At 37.9% G+C, this 27,440-nt stretch overlaps 1 long non-coding RNA gene across 1 annotated transcript in view; it reads left to right on the top strand.

Annotated features, from left to right (window-relative positions):
* Positions 1–27,440, top strand: part of LOC117198504 (uncharacterized) — a 134,901-nt gene that overhangs the window by 4,832 nt on the left and 102,629 nt on the right. The window contains exon 2 of the long non-coding RNA XR_007474791.1: positions 388–548. This is a non-coding gene — a long non-coding RNA (uncharacterized LOC117198504). The remainder of the gene's footprint in view (positions 1–387; positions 549–27,440) is intronic.

Below are 27,440 nucleotides of genomic sequence, written 5' to 3'. Positions count from 1 at the left end.
TCTTCCTGACCAGAGCTCGAACCCATGTCCCCCACATTGGCAGGCAGATTCTTAACCACTGTGCCACCCGGGAAGTCCCCATATATTGTCTTATAGCAGCACAGACTGTAGTCCAGATGAAGTAGCTTTAGGCATGGCTAGATCCAGGGTCTAAGATACATCAAAACTTTCTCTTTCTGTCTGCCTCTCTTATTTGCTTATCTCTGCTTCTTTTTGTGCTTTGGCTTCAATTTTCCTATCACAGACAGCTTCCTTTTTGTACTCAGCAAAGATGGCTGCAGGCAACTTCAGTTTATAATGTCTTAATAATTCTCAATCCCAAAGGAAGTAAAACTTTCTCTTGGTGTTGATATATTAAATCTCAGGGTCTATGTTGATTGGTCTTAGGAAACCTCTCTGGGTCAACTGATTCCCTGCCACACACCATGTGGGGAGAGACTACTGTGATCATCTTCCTCACGGACCACATGGAGTATGCAATGGATGTTTTTTTCAAGAAAGGGTTACTAGCAGACAGGAACAATGTGCTAACCACCAGCTGTTAAGGGGTAAGTCTCTATATTCATTGACATGACAGGAGCTCATGATGCATTAAATGAAAACAGATGTCATGAAATAACTGCATGAGGAATAATCCCATTTATGTAAGATTATTCATCTGTGTATCTATATGTGTATATAAGCATAGGGAATTCTGGAAGAATATTCATAAATGCTTGATGGTGATTGTCTTTGGTTGCTGATTAAAATAATAATGAAAGTTTTGGTTATTTGTACCTTTATATAATGACTCAGTTTTCTACGGTGAATATGTATTACTTTGTAAACAAGGGGAAAATGTTGAAAGAAAATATATAAGCAATCATATACAAGGTAGACTTACACACAAAATGAAGATCTGAGATTCATTCCCAATATAGTGCATGACTGTGAGTCCTGGGCCTATTACAGGTGTCACACTTAGCTTTTGGAACAGTTTAATAAGGGCCACTGAGAAAATGAACTTGGAAAAAATAGTCATATTTTCTGCACTGCAGGCCTGACACACAAAGAGAATGGTAACGGTAATTTCCAAAGCGACTGTGAAGTGATGCACTGATATGGAGCTTCTAGAAGCAAAGTATAATATTAGAGGTTCACTTGTAAATAATATGGACTAAGCATAATTTTGTTTTTCAAAACAATAAGCAGTATATGTGGCCTGATCTAAAGAGAGAAAAACTAAGACATATGAAATTTATGCTTCAAAATTTCACTCCAGGTCAAATTCTGAGGAAGAGATCTTTTATTTTTCTTTCAGGGAAGAAAAGGAATATATACATACATACATATATATACACATATACATATGTATTTTTTAATTGGTGAAACAATCTAGTGGGAAACATTTATATAGAAATATCAATCAGGCTAATGCATGTGTGCGTGCTGTTACAATTGGAAGGGACTTTAAAGGTCACTAGTGTAAGCCTCATATCTAATGCATGAATTCTTTTTACAAACTTCCCCGATAAGTGGTCACTCAGGGACATGGAACTTACTATTTACTCAATCCATTTTTTTGATAAATGTTAATGAATCTCTTCATTGTATTTAGCCCAAATCTGCATTTCTGTATTTTCCTTCCACTGGTTATAATTCTGGCTACTAAATCCATACAAAACCTTTAATCTATTTAAAGATGATTATCAGTCCTCTTTATGTTCTTCATCTTGGGAGCATACAGTTGACCCTTGAACAATGTGGGGGTTAGAGGTCAAAAAATCCACTTACAACTTTACAGTTGGCCCTCCGTATCTGTGGTTACGCATCTTCGGATTCAGCCAACCTCGGTTCACGTAGTACTGTAGTATGTATTTATTGAAAAAGATCCACATACAAGTGCACCTGCACAGTTCAAATCCGTGTTGTTCAAGGGTCAACTGTATGCTGATTTGTTTATGCTGAATGTGTTCAGAGACAAAGATAAGTGGGAATTTGAACTGCACAATTAAAGTGGTACATTAAATAAGTATGTGATAATATGTGTACATACTAAACATATTCACCTTATGTACGGGATACCTGTCTAGTGGTGTGCCCTCTATGTGTACCTAGTGATAATATGTTACATCAGAATCATTCTTTATGCTTTCTGAGACAGTTTTACATGTCTTATGTCATTCAATGATAAAATAATAATTGCTATCATTAAATTAGTGCTAGATACTGTATTAAGTGCTTTGCACATATTATTTCACTTAATCCATCATGCACTATATGAGGAATATACTACTATTATCCCCATTTTATAGGTAGGGAAACTGAAGTTTAGAAGAGTTAAGTAACTTACCCAGAGTTTTACAGCTAGCATTTAGTGGTGAAGATTTAAGCCCAAGGTCACACTTATTTTATTCTATTTTATTTTATTTTATTTTTGTTATCTTCCCAGAGTTTCCTCTAGTTTGACTAACTTATAGCAAATGAGCCATATTAATGAGTGAAGTGTCTGAAATAATAATATTACAACAAAAAATTAAAGCAATTGGTTGACATTTCTTTTTTTCCCACTTTTTATGGTATTTATCTAAATAGGAACATCTCAACATTGGCATTTATGGTAGGCAGAATTTTAAGATAGACCCTTAAGATTTCCTAGCTTCTTCTATACACACATCTTCTCCCAGTTATTCAATTCAATGCTAATCTAGGTGCTGCTATGAAGGGATTTTGCAGATGTAATTAAAGTCCCAAATGAGTTGTCTTTAAGATAGCGAGATTATACCTGTGGATCTGACCTAATCACATGAGCCCTTTAAAAGCAGAATTTTCTCTGACTGGTGGGAAAAGGAAGTCAGAGAAATACACTCTGGCAGGCTTGGAAGAAAGCAAACATCTAAAAAAAAAGAGAGCAAACATCTAAAAGGAAGAGAGCAAACATCTATGCTGTATACTGCCTTTGGGGCCAAGGGGTGTGGAATGTGGCCTCTAGGAACCAAGAGTAGCTCCCTGCTGATAGTAAGGAAAGGGGGACCTCAGTGTTCTGGCTACAGGGATCTGTGTTCTGCCGACAACCTGAATGGGGTGGGAAGAGGATCCCAAGCTCCATACGAGAAAGCAGCCTAGCTGACATCTTGATTTCAGCCTTGTTAGACCCTGAGCAGAGAGCTCAGCCACACTACCCAGCCTTCTGGTTTACAGAACTGTGAGCTAACAAATTCGTATTTTTTTAGGCCACTTTTTTAGGTCACTAACAAATTGGTAATTTGTTATGAAACAATAGAAAACGACTCCAGGGGTACATATCCTTATCTTCCCTCTGCTAGTTAAGAACCATGAATCTAGGTAGGTCATGGCAAAACAAGTGTGATACATCAGCAGGTGCTGTTTGCTTTCTGAAGTCCTTGAGTGCACTTGGGAATAAATGTAACACTGGGAGTGAACATTAAGGTGTAATATAACAGAAGAAAAAACAGTGAGATCAGAAAAAATTACCTAACATGCATTTAAGATATGAAAGAAGTATCTTGCTTCACATACACTCACACACAGTACACCCAAAATTCAACCCCGTTTGCAAAATATTCTCCAGAACCGCAGCAATCCGGCTACCCATGTGATGTTAGGGACTCTCTGGTTCCCTTGCTTCTGTGGTCTTTAACCATTGAGTGAACCTGCCTGCCTTTAGAATTTAGACTTAGTTTCACTGTTAATCTTACTACTGACCTTCCAGTATTTTTATATGGCTTCACGGTGGTTGCTTGATCATTCATTCATTCTTTCATTCATTCAACAGAGGGCTTGCTGTATGCTAGGCATTGTACTAGTAGTGGGTTAACAGTGGTATAACAGTCCTTCTGGGCTGGGCTTTTCATCCCTGTCACCTAAACTCTTAATCTGAGCTCTGACTTGTAGCTTCAGTACTGTGTGCCTGGCATCTGACACATGTAATCCAGGTCACCCTGAATAACTAAATGCCTAGCTTTTCATTTATGGCTTTTGCCTATGTTCCTCATCTTTGAAGCCTAAACTTCTGGTCACCAGCCTTCTCCAGCTTGCCTTGACCACAGTCTTCCAATGTTCCCTGGCTAGTGCTAAGTTATGGACTTGAAATCTAGCTTGTCATGCCAAATATTTTCTCCTACTTCAGTCATCCTATCCATCTGGGTCACACTGGCTGGCCATTCTCGTTGGTCAGTATCTCTTCAATCCTTAGACCTAGCTTGACCATATACATCTTGAAGTTGAGAAATAGTAGACATAATCTTAGTTTTTCAAAATTTTAACAAAGTTTTATACCTAAAATGGCCATTTTGTCAAAAGTAGACAATTTGTTTAAAAACTAATCAGGGATCTGACCTCAGTCTTGGACCAAAGTCTGAAAGTCATGACCTAAGAAGAGGGATGGGGAGATGAAAAGGGAATAATCACTTGTGCTGTACCAGTGATCTGGCTGGCTTTTTACATGTTATCTCAGTCATTCAGTTCTCAAACCTTCCCCCACTGTGTTTATTAAAAAATTTTTATACGTAGGGACCTGAAGCACAGTAGCAGGGTCAGAATTTGAACTTAGGTGTACCTGGCCCTTAAATGCACACTTTTCCCAGTATACTGCATCAAAATGCATACTTTTCTCTCTGTTTTTCCTTTTGGAGATTGCAGAATGGTCAAGCTAGGAGTTAGAATTAATAGAGCTCACCTACCAGATACCACTTCAGACTCTGAAGGAAATGTCTGTGTTGATTAAACAGAATCGCATGTCTAGTATTCTGAAAAAAACCATAAGGCTTATTCAAGCAACTGTGCTCATTGCCCTTTGCTCCTTTTGAAGATGACATGAATGGACACCCTGATTGTGGTCAATCCAGGATTCTCATGTGGGCAAATGAAACGTTGATATTTGCCTAATAAGTTTAGTAGACAAAGTCAGCCAGCTCGCTAAATGTGGCCTGAATCTGAGGATTTGTATTTCGCTAACTGTGGAAAATTCATAGCCATTTTCTCTTATTCTCTTTGATATTTCCTTCTAGAACTTCCACTAGATGCATGTTGATCCATCTCATTATATCCTCCATATGTCTTCACCTGTCTTTCATATTTTCCCTCGTGTGTATTTTGGTATTTATTTGTGAGCACACATTTCATTGGAACTTTCTCTCTGGAGATTGAAACCTGGGTTTAAAGTGAACACTTCTAAGGGAGAGTTGCTCCTACTACTCACCTGGCAATACTGCCAGTCCAGGACTATTTTAAGCTAAATTTCTGGTATGAGGTGTTTTGGCCATAGAGGTAATGTGATTTCTGGACCCAGACCTGCCTGGGGTTATGATGTCTAAAGGAAATTTCTCTCTCTCTCTCTCTCTCCTACCCAGAGCCCAAACCAGGAGAAGCACCTATCTCTACCATCTGCCTCTGGGTGGTAGTTTTGCCCCCATTCATCCATGAAGAGCATCACCCTTTGGGGGGTCTGACTTTAAGCAGAGAAAGAAAGGGATGGTGTGTGCCTGATCTAACTTCTAACCTTGCCTGGGCCCCAGGATTTGTCTTTTTGGTCCCTTGCACTCGACTAGCCCATTAAAACTACTAGGATTTTTTGAACTCTAGGGTTATTAGGAACCAGTAGCTATCCAAAGGTAGTTGCCACCTCCAGAGCTTCCTCTTTATTCTGGATTACTGCTGACATGTCCTTACTGGCTCTTATTTTCCCACTATCTCAAATATCAGCCCTGCATTTAAAAGGATATATTCTATCTATCATACCTATCTATCATATCTATCTATCTACCTATCATTTTAAGATGTACTAAACTGGAGGTATTTCTTTGGCTATCTCTTCTGCCATATTTCCTCAATTCAATTCTTTTTTAAAAAAATTTTAATCTACTTTTTATTTCTTTTAATTTTTTTGAATTTTTGAATTTTATTTTATTTATTTATTTTTATATGCAGGTTCTTATTAGTCATCCATTTTATACATATTAGTGTATACATATCAATCCCAGTCTCCCAATTCATCCCACTCCGACCCCCACCCCCCACCACTTTCCCCCCTTGGTGTCCATACGTTTGTTCTCTACATCTGTGTCTCTATTTCTGCCCTGCAAACCAGTTCATCTGTAACATTTTTCTAGGTTCCACATATATGTGTTAACAGATTATATTTGTTTTTCTCTTTCTGACTTACTTCACTCTGTATGACAGTCTCTAGATCCATCCACGTCTCTACAAATAACCCAATTTCGTTCCTTTTTATGGCTAAGTAATATTCCATTGTATATATGTACCACTCTTCTTTATCCATTCATCTGTCGATGGGCATTTAGGTTGCTTCCATGACCTGGCTATTGTAAATAGTGCTACAGTGAACATCGGGGTGCATGTGCCTTTTTGAATTATGGTTTTCGCTGGGTATATGCCCAGTACTGGGATTGCTGGGTTGTATGGTAATTCTATTTTTAGTTTTTTAAGGAACATCCATACTGTTCTCCATAGTGGCTGTATCAATTTACATTTGCGCCAACAGTGCAAGAGGGTTCCCTTTTCTCCACACCCTCTCCAGCATTTGTTGTTTGTAGATTTTCTGATGATGTCCATTCTAACTGGTGTGAGGTGATACCTCATTGTAGTTTTGATTTGCATTTCTCTAATAATTAGTGATGTTGAGCAGCTTTTCAAGTGCTTCTTGGTCATCTGTATGTCTTCTTTGGAGAAATGTCTATTTAGGTCTTCTGCCCATTTTTGGATTGGGTTGTTTGTTTTTTTAATATTGAGCCGCATGAGATGTTTATATATTTTGGAGATGAATCCTTTGTCCGTTGCTTCGTTTGCAAATATTTTCTCCCATTCTGAGGGTTGTCTTATCGTCTTGTTTGTAGTTTCCTTTGCTTTGCAAAAGCTTTTAAGTTTCATTAGGTCCCATTTGTTTATTTTTGTTTTTATTTCCATTACTCTAGGAGGTGGGTCAAGAAAGATCTTGCTGTGATTTATGTCAAAGAATGTTCTTCCTATGTTTTCCTCTAAGAGTTTTATAGTGTCCTGTCTTACATTTAGGTCTCTAATCCATTTTGAGTTTATTTTTGTGTATGGTGTTAGGGAGTGTTCTAATTTCATTCTTTTACATGTAGCTGTCCAGTTTTCCCAGCACCACTTATTGCAGATACTGTCTTTTCTCCATTGTATATCCTTGCCTCCTTTGTCATACATTAGTTGACCATAGGTGCGTGGGTTTATCTCTGGGCTTTCTATCCTGTTCCATTGATCTATATTTCTGTTTTTGTGCCAGTACCATATTTTCTTGATTACTATAGTTTTGTAGTATAGTCTGAAGTCAGGGAATCTGATTCCTCTAGCTCCGTTTTTTTCCCTCAAGACTGCTTTGGCTCTTCAGGGTCTTTTGTGTCTCCATACAGATTTTAAGATTTTTTTGTTCTAGTTCTGTAAAAAATGCCACTGGTAATTTGATAGGGATTGCATTGAATCTGTAGATTGCTTTGGGTAGTATAGTCGTTTTCACAATATTGATTCTTCCAATCCAAGAACATGGTATATCTCTCCATCCATTTGTATCATCTTTAATTTCTTTCATCAGTGTCTTATAGTTTTCTGCATACAGGTCTTTTGACTCCTTAGGTAGGTTTATTCCTAGGTATTTTATTCTTTTTGTTGCAGTGGTAAATGGGAGTGTTTCCTTAATTTCTCTTTCAGATTTTTCATCATTAGTTTATAGGAATGCAAGAGATTTCTTTCTGTACATTAATTTTGTATCCTGCAACTTTACCAGATTCATTGATTAGCTCTAGTAGTTTTCTGGTGGCATGTTTAGGATTCTGTGTGTGTAGTATCATGTCATCTGCAAACAGTGACAGTTTTACTTTTTCTTTTCCAATTTGTATTCCTTTTATTTCTGTTTCTTCTCTGATTGCTGTAGCTAGGACTTCCAAAACTATGTGCAATAATAGTGGCAACAGTGGACATCCTTGTCTTGATCCTGATATTAGAGGAAATGCTTTCAGTTTTCACCATTGAGAATGATGTTTGCTGTGGGTTTGTCATATATGGCCTTTATTATGTTGAGGTAGGTTCCCTCTGTGCCCACTTTCTGGAGAGTTTTTATCATAATTGGTTGTTGAATTTTGTCAAAAGCTTTTTCTGCATCTATTGAGATGATCATATGGTTTTTATCCTTCAATTTGTTAATATGGTATATCACATTGATTAATTTGCATATATTGAAGAATCCTTGCATCCCTGGGATAAATCCCACTTGATCATGGTGTATGATGCTTTTAATGTGTTGTTGGATTCTGTTTGCTAGTATTTTGTTGAGGATTTTTACATCTATATTCATCAGTGATATTGGTCTGTAATTTTCTTTTTTGTAGTATCTTTGACTGGTTTTGGTATCAGGGTGATGGTGGCCTCATAGAATGAGTTTGGGAGTGTTCCTTCCTTTGCAATTGTTTGGAAGAGTTTGAGAAGGATGGATGTTAGCTCTTCTCTAAATGTTTGATAGAATTCACCTGTGAAGCCATCTGGTCCTGGACTTTTGTTTGTTGGAAGGTTTTTAATCACAGTTTCAATTTCATTACTTGTGATTGGTCTGTTCATATTTTCTACTTCTTCCTGGTTCAGTCTTGGAAGGTTATACCTTTCTAAGAATTTGTCCATTTCTTCCAGGTTGTCCATTTTATTGGCATAGAGCTGCTTGTAGTAATCTCTCATGATCCTTTGTATTTCTGCGGTGTCCATTGTAAGTTCTCCTTTTTCATTTCTAATTTTATTGATTTTTGAGTCCTCTCCCTCTTTTTCTTGGTGAGTCTGGCTAATGGTTTATCAATTTTGTTTATCTTCTCAAAGAACCAGCTTTTAGTTTTATTGATCTTTGCTGTTGTTTTCTTTGTTTCTATTTCATTTATTTCTGCTTTGATTTTTATGATTTCTTTCCTTATACTAACTTTGGGTTTTGTTTGTTCTTCTTTCTCTAGTTTGTTTAGGTGTAAGGTTAGATTGTTTATTTGAGATGTTTCTTGTTTCTTGAGGTAGGCTTGTATTACTATAAACCACCCCCTTAGAACTGCTTTTGCTGCATCCCATAGATTTTGGGTTGTCGTGTTTTTGTTATTTGTCTCTAGGTATTTTTTGATTTCCTCTTTGATTTCTTCAGTTATCTCTTGGTTATTTAGTAACGTATTGTTGAGCCTCAATGTGTTTGTGTTTTTACCTTTTTTTCCCTGTAATTGATTTCTAATCTCATGTTGCTGTGGTCAGAAAAGATGCTTGATATGATTTCAATTTTCTTAAATTTACTGAGGCTTGATTTGTGACCCCCAGATGTCATCTCTCCTGGCGAATGTTCTATGTGCACTTGAGAAGAAAGTGTAATCTGCTGTTTTTGGATGGAATGTCCTATAACTATCAATTAAATCTATCTGGTCTGTTGTGTCATTTAAAGCTTGTGTTTCCTTATTAATTTTGTGTTTGGATGATCTGTCCATTGTTGTAAGTGAGGTGTTACAGTCCCCCACTATTATTGTGTTACTGTCGATTTCCTCTTTTATAGCTGTTAGCAGTTGGCTTATGTATTGAGGTGCTCCTATGTTGAGTGCATATATAATTGTTATATCTTCTTCTTGGATTGATCCCTTGATCATTATGTAATGTCCTTCTTTTTCTCTTGTAATAGTATTTGTTTTAAAGTCTATTTCGTCTGATATGAGAATTGCTGCTCCAGCTTTCTTTTGATTTCCATTTGCATGGAATATCTTTTTCCATCCCCTCACTTTCAGTCTGTATGTGTCCCTAGGTCTGAAGTGGGTCTCTTGTAGACAGCATATATATGGGTCTTGTTTTTGTATCCATTCAGCGAGACTGTGTCTTTTGGTTGGAGCATTTAATCCATTCACGTTTAAGGTGATTATCGATATGTATGTTCCTATTACCATTTTCTTAATTGTTATGGGTTTGTTTTTGTAGGTCCTTTTCTTCTCTTGTGTTCCCCACTTAGAGAAGTTCCTTTAGCATTTGTTGTAGAGCTGGTTTGGTGGTGCTGAATTCTCTTAGCTTTTGCTTATCTGTAAAGCTTTTGATTTCTCCATCGAATCTGAATGAGATCCTTGCCAGGTTGAGTAATCTTGGTTATAGGTTCTTCCCTTTCATCACTTTAAATATATCATGCCACTCCCTTCTGGCTTGTAGAATTTCTGCTGAGAAATCAGCTGTTAACCTTATGGGAGTTCCCTTGTATGTTATTTGGCATTTTTCCCTTGCTGCTTTCGATAATTTTTCTTTGTCTTTAGTTTTTGTCTATTTGATTACTATGTGTCTCGGTGTGTTTCTCCTTGGGTTTATCCTGCGTGGGACTCTCTGTGCTTCCTGGACTTGGGTGGCTATTTCCTGTCCCATGTTAGGAAAGTGTTCAACTATTATCCCTTCAAATATTTTCTCGGGTCCTTTCTCCCTCTCTTCTCCTTCTGGGACCCCTATAATGAGAATGTTGTTGCGTTTAATGTTGTCCCAGAGGTCTCTTAGGCTGTCTTCATTTCTTTTCATTCTTTTTTCTTTATTCTGTTCTTCAGCAGTGAATTCCACCATTGTGTCTTCCAGGTCACCTATCCGTTCTTCTGCCTCAGTTATTCTGCTATTGATTCCTTCTAGTGTATTTTTTATTTCATTTATTGTATTTTTCATCTGTTTGTTTGTTCTTTAATTCCTGTAGGTCTTTGTTAAACATTTCTTGCATCTTCTCGATATTTGCCTCCATTCTTTTTCCGAGGTCCTGGATCATCTTCACTATCATTATTCTGAATCCTTTTTCTGGAAGGTTGCCTATCTCCACTTCATTTAGTTGTTTTTCTGGGGTTTTATCTTGTTCCTTCATCTGGTAGATAGCTCTCTGCCTTTTTATCTTGTCTATCTTTCTGTGAATGTCCCTCAATTCAGTTCTATTCCACAGAAAGATGTTTGGCTAGGTGGATTAAGATGTGTACAATTATCATGGAGGCAGTCTTTTTGGCAAAAAGTAAAACTGATTACACAGAAGCTCTGCCTTTAGGTTTATATTGATTAGGCCATTACATAGTTGTTGTGGTGGATATGTTTTACTGGATTTATCGTGTCTTTGAAAAACTAAGGATGTTTGAGGTCCTGGATCAGGTAGTGTGATATAACTACTTATACTAGCAGCAGGTCCTGAAGCAGACACTTTCTGGCCTAGAGAACTGCAGAAAGTAGATCAAGCACTGTTTGGGTAGAAGGTGAGAATCCTTTCTTTCCATAATAGCATCAAGATATCTGGTCTGCCTAGGACATGTGGAGATTCAATTTATTTGAAACTGAGCTACTTTCTTACTGAGGAGCCATAACTTTTTTGTCTAAGAAGGGGTCAATGATTTTTTTGAGTGGAATCTAAGTCTTCCTCCTTTGGGTATCCATTGGTTAGTGGACAGCTATTCGATGTCCATCATTTTGGTTGAGGGATGAAGGTCAATGAAGCTAGTGACAGAAACACATTCCCTCTGGTCATATACCATATGTGGGAAACTCAAAATCTAAGCCGTATCTCATACCAGCCCTGGGAAAGACTGTAGATACTGTCAATCTCTGAGGATGCCCATTGTAAATGTAAAAGTCATTCTTTAGATCAATGGATAGAAGGCAGGAAGTGATTAGGTAGTAATACCCTGAGCTGATGCTGCCCCAGGAGTAAGGGTTGGAATGGTTGTGGAGGATGTTTATGGTATATAGAGGAAGAGTTGTGTTATGGACTTGTGTCGTGAGAGAAACAGGAGAATTTTTTTCAGCTTAGATTCAAAAGCACGAGTGGCTTTTCCCAGCAAAATATATTTAAAATGCACCTCTCACCTTGAAAAATGCTGATTTAAAAAAAATAAGAGACTCCACCTGTTCCAGAGAACATAGATGCAGAATGCTGGTCAGAGTGTAATTCTCAACCTGAATTTCCTACCCCATCCACAAGCATGAATCTTGCCAAAATCTCAGGCATCCTGGACAGAGGGCACATGTCACTTGAAAAAGCTCCTCAGTTGATTTTCATATATTCCCTTCCCTCCCCGCTGGCTCTCTTTTGAAACAATTCCAATTAACTAGTACAATAGGTAGTCACCTGTTTGCAGAACATATTGGAAGGATGTAAAGCTTAACATATAAATCATTTAATTCTCAATACTTAGAGCAAGTGCATGGGATTCCTAATAAGCACTGTGAAGCAGGAATTAGATCTCCCATCTCAGTCAGCACGGGATACTAACAACTTGGCAGACAGATGGTGATCCTCAGATCCTGGAAGGAAAATGTACACAGGTCACTTCCTTAGAAAGGAGGATATGGAGATTGATAACAAAACCCACCATAGACCTTATAGTTGGTTTTATCTAAATATATGCAGTAGGTAAATAAGCAGTGTGTGTGTGTGCGTGTGTGTGTGTGTGTGCGTGTTTATGAGTAGGTATATAGTTCTTGTTATTAGAGTTCAGTTCAGGTTCAGTTATTTTTGCTGTCTTCATAAAGTCCCAAGTTAAAGAACTCTCCACATACTGTTATGGATGTATAATCTGATGACCACAGTCAAGATGCTAACACCTAAAGTTAGGAGAGCTATGTAAGCAGCATGTCTTACTGCAGTGATTTTCAAACTATACACTCTTCTAGGGAGCCGGTTAAAATACAGATTCTAGAACTTCACCCTAGACCTATTGAATTCTTATTTCTAGGGAGCCCCTAAAATTAGCATTTTGAGAAGCTTCCCCCAAGTGACAGTGATGCAGGTGGTCTTTAGATAACACTTTAAGCAAGGTTTACTTGAGGGAGTTTCACATTATATTTTCATGCTGCCATTTGGCCATCAGATTGAGGATTCCAGCCGTAAATACTCAGAGACATCTATAGAAAAAAATGCCTTCCTTCTTCAAAGTGACTGTGGAATTGGGAAGAGGAGGTCTAAAAGTGGGACTCTTAAAATCTAAATGTAAGAATCTTAAGTATATGTAAATGTTTAATGGTAATTAGTGTGTGTGTGTGTTGGGGGGTACTTTTGAAGATGTGTATTGTTCAAGCCTGAATGGGGGAAAGATTGAACTACAGGGAGGTAAGGAAATGGAGCCCTACATAGTGGGTGGGTGATACCTAGGGGTAAATTTGTGAAAAAGAAATCCAAAATCCAGAAGTGTTTCTTTGGAAAAAAAGAGAAGAGACAGAAAACGTGGGATGACCAGAGTCAGGGACGGAAAGAAGCTCAAGGGCACTGGGTGTGGAATATATGATGGAAACCGGAAAGTACAGGGAGAGTCTGGAGAGAGGCAATAGAGACAGATGGCAGACCACTCAGGATGCTATAATCCTGGGGGCAGGGACCAGGAACAGCGTGGGAGCAGGGCCTCTGTCGCAAGCAGGGAGGAAGAGATAGAAACAGGACATCCTGGGAGCAGCCAGAGGGAAACTAACCAAGTGGGTGATGAGAGGTGGTCAGGAAGTTAATGCCGTTTCAAGCTGAAGCCAAAACCCATGTCTGTTGAAAGCCAGATAACAAAGGACTTTATCCCTCTAAAGACCAAAAAGGAAATTAAAGCTTATATTGTAATCTGGGTCTGGAAGGTGGAAGTAGGGAAAACTAATTAGAAAAAATAGACTTCAAGGTCGGGGTTTAGTGACTGTTGTCACTCCTCTGTGTTATAGGGAATGTTAGCAGTGAATACTGCAAGGACCTACTTAGTGGTTCAACCTTTGCAAAGTTGAGCAATACTTCGCCATTACCACAAATGTAAATAGCTTTTCTCCAAATTTTCCTCTCAGCGCTTTAAGTTTACTCGTGTCTGGAATAGACCAAGGGAGCTGGTCAGTAGCGAAAAAACGAGGAGCCCAGCTAGAGGGTGTCCAGGTGCATTTCATCCCATCTGCAGTGCTAATCGAGCTTTCAGTTAAAGGACAAGATGCTCACCCTTTAAGTCCTGAAAATAGGAAGAATGTTTGCCATTTTTATCGTTGAACAGTCCTCCTTAGACTAGAGCTGAGGCAACAACCAGCCTCCTGGCTGCCTGTAGCTTTAGACTATGCTCCTACGTGAGAGTTTGTTAATATGTGCTCCAACTAATTTCGAACGCTGGTTTTCTTGATCTGACTACCTATGTACGAAGGTACTTTCTTGCTGCCAGTCCATGGCCTGTTCAGGTCCCTGTTCTTTTGGATAAGAGTAATGGTTCTGGCCCTTAAATACCCTGTGTGTGTCTAGATAAATGACGTGAAAGGAGTTGAGAGAGTCTTTGACAGGACACCCCTGCCAAAGCAGGGTGCAGGTTAGAAGAATGCATGTCCCAGATCCAACTCAGGTTAGGCCTTTGTATTTCCTCATGGGCCAGAAACCTCCAAACTGTGGTTAGGCACTCCTACCTAGGACGAAGGCCCAAGTTGTCTGGTGTCTTCTTTGTTGTGGAATGACAACAGCAGCTGTCCCCTATTTCCGTGGTCTCTCAACTATCTCTCTTCTAATCCCAGAAATATCTTCAAGTCTTTTGGGCTGGGCTGGATGAGCTGTCCTCAGGACTTTTTAGCTAAGCAGCTGTTGATAAGAATGTGATGGTGTAATGGAGGCATCTAGGGAAGCTGCTGTGGGGATAAATTGTCCTTGGGCATAGGATCGAGTTCTATCTAAAAAAGAAAATTTTAGGTGGCTTCATTGTACTCTGTGTCTCCTAGCAGGCCCTGGAATGCTGCTGCATGCCAATAGTAAATTTATCCCCACAAAATAGGATGAGCTAAAATTATAAACAACTTTTAAATGGTTTTATAATAAATTATTTCAGGAAGCTAAAATTATTATAGGTATATCTTTGAGCAGGTTAAGGTAGTTGTCAATGAGGACAATCATGTTCTTTTATACTATTGGTGACAATATTTAGTCTAAATCAGCAAGACAATTCTTATGTTCCTATAAGGTAATGCTCCATCATATTTTTACAGAAGAGACTTACATGTGGTTATGATATGACAAAAATATTAGTGGAAACTTGTATTTTTTATATCATTGGGAGGGTTTATTCACTTGTTCATTCATTTCTTCTCCCCAGGTACTAGGACTGTAAAATTGAATAAGACATAGTTTATTCCCTCAAAGACCTTAGAGTTTAGAAAGGAGGACAGATATGCCTAAAACTAATTGAAATATATTGTAGTTTTAGAGATATATGGCAGCAGTGGTTCTCAACCTTGGTACACATCAGAATCACCTGGAGAGCTTTGAAAAATCCTGATGCCCAGGCAGCACCAGAATGGCTACCTTTGCCTGGAAAAAGAAGGAAACTCCATAGCTGAATTTTGAGAGATGAGTATCTTAAAAAGGTTAAAAAGAGGAGGAAGGGCGTTGTAGACAGAGGAAATAACACTTGCAAAGGCACAGATGGGGGAACTGCAAGTTTGTAGACATCAGATCTTAGCATGCAAGAGAAGGGGCTGTGAAACATATGTTTGGAGAAGTAGGCAGGAGCCAGATCTTAAAGAGCCCTAAAGAGATATTTGTACTTTATTACGTGTAGAGCCACTGAAGGGTTTTAAGCAGGGGACTGCCATGATCACGGTCAGCTTTTTGGTTTTGAAAGCTCATTCTGGTGGCAGTGTTAAGGAAAGAGTAGACAACCCCAAACTGGGTCAGAGATACCCTTTCAGAGGTTATTACAAAAATCCAAGTGAGAAGTCCTATGGGTCTGGACTAAGGCCATGGCAATAGGGATAAAGGGGAAGAAATGGATGTGAGAAATATTTAGGAGGCAAATCAGTGTAGAGCATGGAGGGAGGGGACATATGGGAAAAGGAAGCATGGGACTGTGGAGTTTCTTGTTAGGTGCCTGGGAAAATAAAAACGTCATGCACAGAAACAGAAGTCAGAAAGAAAAGTCAGTTTGGGGAGGCATGTGTTTGATTTTAGTGTTTAGTTAAATGTGAGGTGGTGGACAATCAGGAAGAAATCGCTAGGATCCACTTGAATATACAGGACTGGACATTTGAAAAGTGATCAGGGCAAGTGATAGAAAACTTAGCTTTGTACTCATCAAAATGATAGGAACTGTGGGAGTAAATGGATTCTCTGAAGTTTGACAATTTTTCTTCCTCTTTTCTTCTTTTGCTTACCTTACCTGACAGCCCTCTAGTGACAACAAGCACATACTACATTTCTCAAAAGTGCCTCAACTCAGTTAATGTGATCATGAAATGTATCTTCAGAACCCTGATTTGGTCAAAATATTATTGTACTACTATTTCAGTATCAGTATGTGGCAGCACATCCATGCAGCAAGGGCCTCAGGGGTGTCAGATTGAGCCTAAAGCTGTCATTCGTCGTAATTCTGGGAGATTCAAGAGGACTTGAAATTGACCTACCGGGAATCTAATTTATATGAGGAATCAAGGAGGCTCCTGTGAAAGAATTTATTCCAAAGCAGCAGTTATCACATCAGAATCACCTTGGGAGCTTAAAAAACTATCCCAACGCCCTTGATGCGTCTCAGACCAATTAATCAGAACCTCTGAGGGTGGGACCTGGCCAGGCATCAAACTTCCTCAGGTAATTCTTTGTGCAGCCAAAATCAAGAACTGCAGCTCCAGAGGATGAGAGCCTAGAGATACACAGGGTTGAGTCGAGAATACTGACCAATGCAGCAGGGGAAGAGTGGTTCTGGGTGCAGCATGTTTCTATCAATCAAGATGCCCCTGGGTTCAGCCCCCAGGGAGTCATACCTGTGGTCATACCTGGATTGCCAGACTTGAGACTAGGTCTAAGGAGCTGCAAAAGAGTAAAAGCTAAAATAATGGTGTCCTCTAAAACTCAGTAGGATAGTAAGAGCACAAGGGGTTAACAGCTTTGGTATTGGCAACAACACTGGCAGTATTGGTGATGGTGATTCCTTCATTCAGCACAATTTTATTGAGAGCCTGTATTATGTGCCAGGCACCAGTCTAGGCACTAAGGAAACAGTGCAAACAGGATTGACAAAGTCCTTTCTCTCTTGGATCATGGATTCTAGTACTTTTGTTGGTGAAAACGGGCTAACAAAACAACGTCAGGTAGTGAGAAGTGCCGTGCAGAATATTAAATAAAGTCATATAGTAGAGAATGAGTGGCTTTTGTTTGGATCGGTAGGTCTGGGAAGTTTGCTCTCTGCAGAGGAGATATCTAAGGTAAGGTATGAATGACAAGGAGGAGGCAAGCCATATGAAATGCTGGGAGATGAATATTCTAGGCAAGGAGAACAGCAGATGTAATGACCCGAAGGCAGGAGAAGCTTGGCATGTTTGAGGAACAGAAAGGAGGCCGGTTTGATTGAGGAGAGAGTAGGACAAGATGAGATTCTAGGACTTCCCTGGTGGCACAGTGGTTAAGAATCTGCCTGCCAATGCAGGGGACACGGGTTCGAGCCCTGGTCTGGGAAGATCCCACATGCCGCGGAGCCACTAAGCCCGTGTACCACAACTACTGAGCCTGTGCTCTAGAGCCTGCGTGCCACAACTACTGAGCTCGTGTGCCACAAGTACTGAAGCCCACGTGCCTAGAGCCCGAGCTTTGCAACAAGAGAAGCCACCGTAATGAGAAGTCCGCGCACCGCAACGAAGAGTAGCCCCTGCTCTCTGCAACTAGAGAAAGCCCGTTCGCAGCAATGAAGACCTGACACAGCCAAAAATAAATAAATAAATAAATAAAATAAATTAAAAAAAACAAAAGATGAGATTCTAGAGGTAGTCAGGGGCCAGATCATGTATTATACAATCTAGTGAGTCGTGGTAAAGACTCTGGATTTTAATCTAAGTGTGATGAAGAGTCATTGAATGATTTTGAGCAGGGAAATGATAAGACCTAATTTATATTTTAAAGGATCATTCTTACTACTGTCATGGAAAATGGGTCAGATTGGTGTAAGAATGGAAACAGGGAGAGCATTTAGGGTATTTGCAATAGTGCAAGTAAATATGGTGGTAGCTTGGGCCAGGGTGTTAATAGTGGACTTGGAAGGAAGTTGGCATATTGGCGATATGTTTTAGAACTTGAATCCATTGGACTTATAGATAAATAGGAGGTGGGGTTGAGGGAAAGAGTGGTATCAAGATGATGGTGATGGTGGCAGCAACATTAGCAGTGGCATTGTTGAAGGCAGTAGTTCTGTTGGCAGTGGTACCTTCAGTGCCTCTGCTAAACAGCATTGGCACCTTCAGCTCAGACATCAGCTCATGTGGCCTTCATGGACATTGTTGGCATACTAGCCACTCTTGGTGAAAGGAACGGAGACATCATTACTGGAGAAAAATGGCAGGCACCACATGGCAGCAAAGCAGACTCATTTACAGAGCATATGTGAGATAGCCTCTGGGGACTTAATGCCAGAAATATTAGGGAAAATTTTAAGAAGAGTTATTTTTAACTTCTGCAGAGCTGATGGGAGTGAAGTCAGAGATATACCATTTTGTTATTATGCTTGTGAGCCCATATTATCCATAAGCTGCTTTGACAGAAGTAATCAGGATTATTTTTAAAGAAGTCCCAATCAAAGCTATACTAAATTAAACATTATCAAATATATTTTTTGTAAAAATTTCCGCACCATGTAAACATTAACATTTTTATATTATAATTGTGTAAAAATCCTTCAGATACGTGCTTATAAAGATTCAACCAATAGAGAAGTTAAATGTTATAATTGTTAGTCTTCCTCCAGCTGCTCCCCAGGTACATGACCCAACAAGAGGTAACATAATGAACAGATTAGTAAGTTTCTTTCAAAATATTTTCTATGCTTTTACATATATATATCTATATCTATATATACTTTTATATATTATAGTTAAATTATTAAAAAGCATATAGAAAAAATATATAAGCATATAAAATATATAAGAATCTATAAGAAAAAAGCATATATATGACATTTTATATGTATTATTTATTTATATATATAAATACACATAATAGTTTTTTAATAAATAAAATCATATCAGTCAATCATATTGATCTGAATATTGCTTTTTTTAATGTAACAATAAACCAGAGGCATCTTTCCGTGTCAGTGAATCTTGTTTCTTCAGCAGATGCGTATATTCGATTATATCAATATCTTGTGATATATTTAATCAGTCCCCTATTGATGGGCATTTCTTTTTATTTTTACATTTGTACTTTGTATACCTATGAAAGTATGTCTGAAGACTAGTACTCTAGAAGAGGAATTGCAGGGTTGAAAAATGCATTTAATATTTTGTTAGATATACAACCAAATTGTCCTCTAAGAAGAATGTGCTCATTTACATTCTCACGAGTAGTATTTGAGAGACTTTCTTTCCCTACACCCTCACCAACACTGGGTATCATCAATCTTTTTTATCTTTGCCAACAAGATGGGTGAGAATTGGCATTTCATTATTGTTTAATTTGTTTTTCCCCCAATATTAGTGATATCAAACATTTTTTATATGTTTAATATTTGCCTTTTTTCTATGAATTGTCTGTTGATATTCTTTACTCAATTTTCTGATGGGTTATTTATCTTTTTCTCATTGATTTGTAGGGACCCTTCATATATACTAAGTATTAATCCTTTCCTCACATAATAGAAAATTTTCCTTCCTACTCTGTTACTTGTCTTTTAACTTCATTTATGTTATCTTTTGTTGTACAGAAATTTAATATTTTGATGTAATCAAACTTGTCAATCTTTTCAATTTGGGGTTTGGAGTCTTGCTAAAGAAGGCCCTCCCAGTTGAAGATTACGTAAAAATATTCTACTGTATTTTATTTTAGCACATAATTTTTCTTTCTTTATTCTATTTTATTATTACTTAAACATTTTAAACTATTAAATATATATTACATTAAAAATAGCATAAGCATAGTAATAAAATAAACACCTGGATACATGTCATCTGACTTAAGAAGCAGAAAATCATCCATACCTTAGAAGGCCCCTGTGTGGATCCTTCTCACTTGTGTACCCTTCCCTCACCACCAGGTGTAATCACTATCTTGCCTTTGTTTTAAACATTTCTTTGTTTTTTTCTTACATATTAACCACCTTTGTGTAATGTATTTGGTTTAATTTTGAAAAATTGAGTAGTAAGCACTAATTTCACTGTATTAGGGAAGAGTAATATTGCCATTATTAAATAAAGGCTTTCATAGGAAGTCTCTGGGGCATAGCCTGTGTTCAGCTTTCCTGAGAGTTTATAGGAATCCTTTCTGTGGGAATTCTTGGGCAAAGCCTAAAGTGAGTGCTGCTGCGTTACATAGTGGTGTGCTGGAGTCAGCTTTTACTGGCTGATGATTACATTTTCAGGAAATTGATCTCATGTTGGCAGCTTGAAATTGGCCCTAAGGGAAATATTTGTGTCATGAAAATTGACAAAAATCTAAACTCAGGGCTTTTTCTTTTGATTAAAAAATATTTTGGAAAGCCAGGAAACCAGCAAACCACTTGTCCTGAGAAACACAGGGCTCAGAACAGTCAGGGTATTTGGCAAGGCTGTTGTTGTGTGGACCAGGTTTTGAACATTCTGCAGAAAGATGACCACAGGGAATGGGCTGCACCATATTTTTAAAGCTCACCATGGCCAAACTTCAGTATTCAAGAATAGGTCAAAGCATTCAGACTATAATACAAAGCTACAGTAATCAAAACAGTGTGGTACTGGCACAATAACAGACAAAGATGAATGGAACAGAATAGAGAGCCCAGAAGTAAACCCACACATCTGTGGTCAATTAATCTTCAACAAAGGGGGCCAGAATATACAATGGAGAAAAGACAGTCTCTTCAGCAAGTGGTGTTGGGAAAGCTGGGCAGCCATATGTAAACCAATGAAGTTAGAACACTCCCTTGCACCATAAACAAAAATAAGTTCAAAATGGCTTAAAGACTTAAATATAAGACATGACACCATAAAACTCCTAGAAGAGAACACACGCAAAACATTCTCTGACATAAATCATAACAATGTTTTGATTATGTTTCCTTAGACAGTCACTAGCCCAAGGCAATAGAAATAAAAGCAAAAATAAACAAATGGGACCTAATCAAACTTATAAGCTTTTGCACAGCAAAGGCAATCATGAACAAAATGAAAAGACGACCTATGGCTGGGAGAAAACACTTGCAAATGATGTGACCAACAAGGGATTAATTTCCAAAATATACAAATGGCTTATACAACTCAATAAGAGAAAAACAAACAACCTGATCAAAAAATGGGCAGAGGACCTAAGTAGACATTTCTCCAAAGAAGACATACAGATGGCCAATAGGCACATGAAAAGATGCTCAACATTGTGATTTTTAGAGAAGTGCAAAACAAAAGTATAATGAAGTATCACCTCACACTGGTCAGAATGGCCATCATTAAAAAGTCTATAAATAATAAATACTGGAGAGGATGTGGAGAAAAGGGAACCTTCCTACACTGTTGGTAGGGATGTAAATTGGTGCAGCCACTATGGAACACAGTAAGGAGGTTCCTTAACTAAAAATAGAGTTGCCATATGATCCAGCTATCCCACTCCTGAGCATATATCTGGAAAAGACAAAAGCTCTAATTTGAAAAGATACATGCACCTCAATGTTCATAGCAGCACTATTGACAAGAGCCAAGACATGGAAGCAACATAAGTGTCTATCAACAGATGAATGGATAAAGAAGATGTGGTATATATATATACAATGGAATATTACTCAGCCATAAAAAGAATGAAATAATGCCATTTGCAGCAACATGGATGGGCCTGGAGATTATCACATGAAGTGAGGTAAGTCAGACAGAGAAAGACAAATATTATATGATATCACTTATATGTGGAATCTAAAAAATAGTACAAATGAACTTATTTACAAAAGAGAAACAGACTCACAGACATAGAAAACAAACTTATGGTTACCAAAGGGCAAGGGGGGGGGGTAGGGATAAATTGGGAGTATGGGATTAACATATATACATTACCATATATAAAATAGATAAACAACAAGGATTTACTGTATAGCACAGGGAAATATATTCAATATCTTGTAATAAACTCTAATGGAAAAGAATAAAAAAGAATATATATATGCATATATATGTATAACGGAATCACTTTGCTGTACACATGAAACGAACACAATATTGTGAATCAACTATATTTCAAAAAAAGAATAGGTCAGAGCATAACATTGTGTGTGTGTGTTTGTGTGTGTGTTGGGGTTGGGGGATGGGGGATGAGAATCTCGAGCATTATTTGAGATCTTACCTGTTTGAAATGTCTTTAATCTACCCTGTCACTTGATTTTTGGCTGAATATAGAATTTTAGTTTGAAAATAATTTTCCATCACAATTTTGAAGACATTGCTCTATTGTCTTTGAATTGCCACTGTTACATTGAAAGGCGATTCAGTGATAGTGATTACAGGTTTAGGTTATGGCAGTGAAGTGAGAAGCTGAGGCAGCCTGGAGAAAAATATCATTGGATGTGATGGAGGTCAAGGAACTGATTGACCAGAGGGGGTTCAGTGATCATCCTCATGAATATCAAAGTCACCAAGAATGACAGCAGTAGTTTTAGAGAGCAAGATGTAAGACTGATGGCAAAGTCATCAGTCTTAGGGCTAGATGACAGCAATTATTTTTAAGGAGGAATGAATTAGAAATGGCTGTGAGGAGAGGGGCAACAGGAGGCCACTTTATGTCCAAGTCTAGTGGTGTGACTTGTGTGGAAGAGATACAACCTCCACTTGAGAGGGCTACAGGGAAAGCAGTGTGCTCAGGGAAGTGTGAGGTTTTGGTGAGAACAAGAAGGTGAAGGGAACATTTAGGGAAGAGGTTGAGGATATGACAGACTTTAATACTGATACAAATGGAGTTCCAGAGGACACAGTAGAAGAATTAGGGAGGGTAAAGAGAGTGAGAGATTTGGTTATCTTAGAAGAGGAAGAGAGCTGTATGAGAAATAACATATAGATTATCATAAAGGAGAGGTTTGGATTGGTGTGACAGAAGGAAATAAGGTATGTAAGGCACACTATGCAATTACTGGATGATGGAGTATATACCTGTAAAATTGTAATAGATACTTAAATATATAATTAGCATTTTATAGTTTTTAACGTAGAGCTTTAATAGACAATAACAATTTGCCTTCTGAAAAGCTTGAAGCAATTTACAGTCACTCTCACCAATAGGATTTAAGAGAGTCCATTTCTCCACACCCTTATCCGCAGCATTGGATATGCATTAATAAGTATTTGATTGTTTTCCTTTTTGCCAACCTGAGTAAAAAGAAAAGATCTCATTGTTTTTATTTGCATGTTTTGATTACTAGTGAGGCTGAACATTAAAAATGTTTTATTGGAAATTTGTACTTCTTATCTTTGAATTACCTATTTGCCTATTTTTTCCTTTGGATTCTCTTTTTCTATTGATTTGAGGGAACTCTTTACTCTTTATGTATATTAATCCTTTAATTTGTTAGTATATTTTATCCCAGTTGTACTTATTATGTTTAAATAAAAACACTTGATTTTTTTTTTTTTTTTGCGGTACGCGGGCCTCACTGTTGTGGCCTCTCCCGTTGTGGAGCACAGGCTCCGGACGCGCAGGCTCAGCGGCCATGGCTCACGGGTTCAGCCGCTCTGCGGCATGTGGGATCTTCCCGGACCGGGGCATGAACCCGCGTCCCCTGCATCGGCAGGCGGACTCCCAACCACTGCGCCACCAGGGAAGACCAAAACAGTTGATTTTTATTTATGCTGTCATTTGTTGTACAATTTTAAATTTGTATGCAGTCAGATCTATCATTTTTTCACTTTATAGCTTCTGTGTTTTGTGAGTTGCTTAGAAAGCTTTTCCTATTTCAATATTGTCACATGAGTCTTCTGTATTTTCTTCTATTCCTCTATATTTTCTTTTTTACATTTAGATCTTCAATCCATCTGGAATTTATTTTTGTATATGATATAAAGTAGAGATTCTGATTTTTTTCCCAAATTAATAGAAAACTGTACTAACTTCATTTATGGAATAATCATTTTCTTCCCCACTGATTTGAAATGCCACTGTTATCACATACTGAATCCCCAGATGTATATAAATATGCTCCTAGACTGCATTCATTGTTGTTCCTTTATGTAAATTTTGGTTTCTGGTAGAGCAAGTCCATTTTCATTATTCTTTTTCAAAAATTTCTAGGATATGTTCTTACAGAGGAATTTTAGAATTAACTTTTAACATTTCCAAAAATTTCTTTAGGTTTTTGATTAAAATTGCATTAGATTTATATATTAATTTAAAAAGAATTGTTTTATTTAGAATACTGCATCATCCCACCCAGGAACTTGGTATACTTTTCTGTTTTTAGAGATTTTCTTTTATGTGCATCAGTGAAGTTTTATGATTTTCTTCATATAGGTTTTACACATTTTTTTCTAAGCATTTTATAGTTTTGCTATTATCATGAATAGGTTTTTAAAATTGCATTTTTGGGGGGGCTGTATTGGGCCTTTGTTGCTGTGCGCATGCTTTCTCTAGTTGCGGCGAGTGGGGACTACTCTTTGTTGCGGTGCACGGGCTTCTCATTGCGGTGGCTTCTGTTGTTGCGGAGCATGGGCTCTAGGTGCGTGGGCTCAGTAGTTGTGGCTCGTGGGCTCTAGAGTGCAGGCTCAGTAGTTGTGGCGCATGGGCTTAGCTGCTCTGACGCATGTGGGATCTTCCCGGACCAGTGATCGAACCCGTGTCCCCTGCATTGGCAGGTGGATTCTTAACCATTGTGCCACCAGGGAAGTCCTAAAATACCATTTTCTAATTAGTTATTTTCATTATATTGAAAGCAATTGAATTTTGTGTATTCATCTTTTATCCTGGCTTCTATAACTTTATTGGCTTCTATTTTATACTTTTCCAGTTAGTCTGTCATATCATAAGCAAATAATTCCAGTATTTAGCACTCACTTCTTTTTCTTCTTTTTCTTTTTTTACTAAGACCAATGTGGGAAAATGGATACCTTTTTCTTGTTACTTAATCCTGATAGCTCCAATGATAGATGAATGCTAAGCCTGTATCTTTTGCAACTTAAATTCAGATTTGGGTTTTAAATGTTGACTGGATGTTTCCTGGAACCTTGAATTCAGCATGTCTAAAATTAAATAAAGTCCTAATTGCCCACACCTGCCCAAACCTGTGCCTAGTATTCATTTCTTTATTTCTGTTATTCAGGTTTAAATGACTCAGTTATTCTAGTCACTCAGGTTCAAAACCTTAATCATCCTTGATTTTCTCCCTACATCTTTCCTTTCTCTCACTATTTTGTTCAGAAAATTCTCTTGATTTGGTCTCTACCCCTTGTTATAACACACATCTCCTCCTCTCTATTCTTATTGTTACCCCCTTCAATCTAATTTACAGACTGTTATTTAGGGCCTTCAATTTTTAGGTACAGTAAGTACAGTACAAAGAGATGCAAATGTAAATAACACAAAGTTCCTGCTCTTGAGTTCGTGAGGAGTGGATGATCGTTCTTAAATTTAACTAACTACAGTACAACATAGTAGATGCTACAAGAACTACATATATAATAACTACGGTAGCCCAGAGGAGGAAGTGATTATTTCTGCTTTATGCTGAATCAGAAAGGGTTGACATTTGAGCTGAACCCTGAAGGACAAGTGTAATTTTTTCAGGTGCAAAAGGAGAGGGAGAAGAGGCAATTTTGGTAGAGGAAATAGCATGAATGTATGTCTTATATATTATTCAACTAGCATTTATTGAGTGTTGACTACGTGTCAAGCGTTGTACTGGGTGTGGAGCTTTAAGAAGCTCTTAGTCTTGTGGGAGATATGTATACCTAAACAGATAATCACAATAAGAAATTATGTAGAATATAGGTTATTCTTTATTAGAATAGTCAGTTCACTCAATGAAGATTTCCCTTTGGCCAAATACTTGGATATAGAAGCAATATATACACAATGCTAAACAGCCTTAGCCAAATTTGATAAATTTCTCAAAATGTATGTATGACTGGGTTGTACCGGATTTTTTCTTCTTCAGGGCACTACTTCATTTCTGGATTGGGGCAGGGAGATTGTTTAACAATCAAATGATAGGACACGGTTCATTTATTTGTTAATTTAACCAGCAAGAATTTACTGAGGGCCTGTTGTGTACCACATATTGTTAGACCTTGGGGATACACAGAGAGATAAGACAGAGTCCTTCCCTAAGAGAGTGCTGCGATCAAATGGGTTCACTGGCACACAGAAATATAATTAAAATACAATGAGTGAAAAACTGTGGTAAACTTTATATTCTGTATTATAGGAGGATGTATGAAAGACGCTTAATCCAGCCTTTGGGGAGAATGTACCAGGGAAGATTTCCTGGAGGTGATGATGCTTGAGCTGCAGTTGGTTTTAGTAACTTAGGAGCATGTTGGTGTAGGGTAGGCAAGGATAAAGGCAGAGGAGCTACAGCCAGGGACTAGGTAAAAGCCTGCCTTCTTCTTGAGAAGGCCTGTTAGTAGGTTACTAGGGTGGGGGTGGAAAACTGGGGGAACTCCAGTAATTGTTTGATGTCCTTAATAACAGTTCAGGGGGTTTTCCACTCCAAGATAACTGATACTTTGTCCAGCATCCTGAAAATGTCTCAGCCAAAGAGAACTTGTCCTTTGCGCTTCTAAGTTTTCTAAAATAAACATCTCTGGGTTGGCTCAGGAATGTTATGGTGACAGCTAAGATGCAGGGAGTTCTCTAACACTAGTGAAACTCTGGGCAGAAAGTTGTGAGGGATCCCAGTGATTGGTCTTAGAAAATGGTCAGGGTGTGTGACAGAGGCAGAGGGCATTATCAGATAATCTACCTCTCCTAAATACATATGGAAGGTCCCTTTCTATTTACCACTAATACAAGTTCAAATGAGTATTTGCCTAGGAGGTTAGAACTTTGGTTAGACCTAGGTTCCTCAGAGTTGCTGTAATGTCAGAAAATAAAGTTTATGGTGGTTACTTACAGTTACTACATTGAAGCCACAGTGTTGTGGAAAATCAAGAGCACGATATTTTTCTTCTTTACAAAGATCACCAGGACATTATGACAACTTGTTAATCATTTGGGAAATAAAGAGCCTTACCTCACATCTTGCACCAACATAAATTTCAAATATATTACATACTTAAATGAAAACAATAACACATAAAGTATAGAATAAAATGTAGATATGTATTCATATAATCAGTGTGTAGAAGGTCCTTCTAAGCATGAAGGTAAAAACAGAAAACAAAAAAGGAAAAAAAAGGTAGATTTGACTTCATAAAAATTTTAAAAATTCTGAAGAGTAAAAAGTACCATAAATTAAGTGACAAATGGCAAACTTGGGTTAATATTCTTATTATAAAAAATATATATATATTCTTATTATATAACGAACTCTCATGAATCAATAAGAAAAATATAAAAAGAT

Source organism: Orcinus orca, chromosome X, assembly GCF_937001465.1.
Source record: "Orcinus orca chromosome X, mOrcOrc1.1, whole genome shotgun sequence".
NCBI lineage: Eukaryota > Metazoa > Chordata > Mammalia > Artiodactyla > Delphinidae > Orcinus > Orcinus orca.
This window is presented reverse-complemented; position numbering and strand designations above follow the sequence as displayed.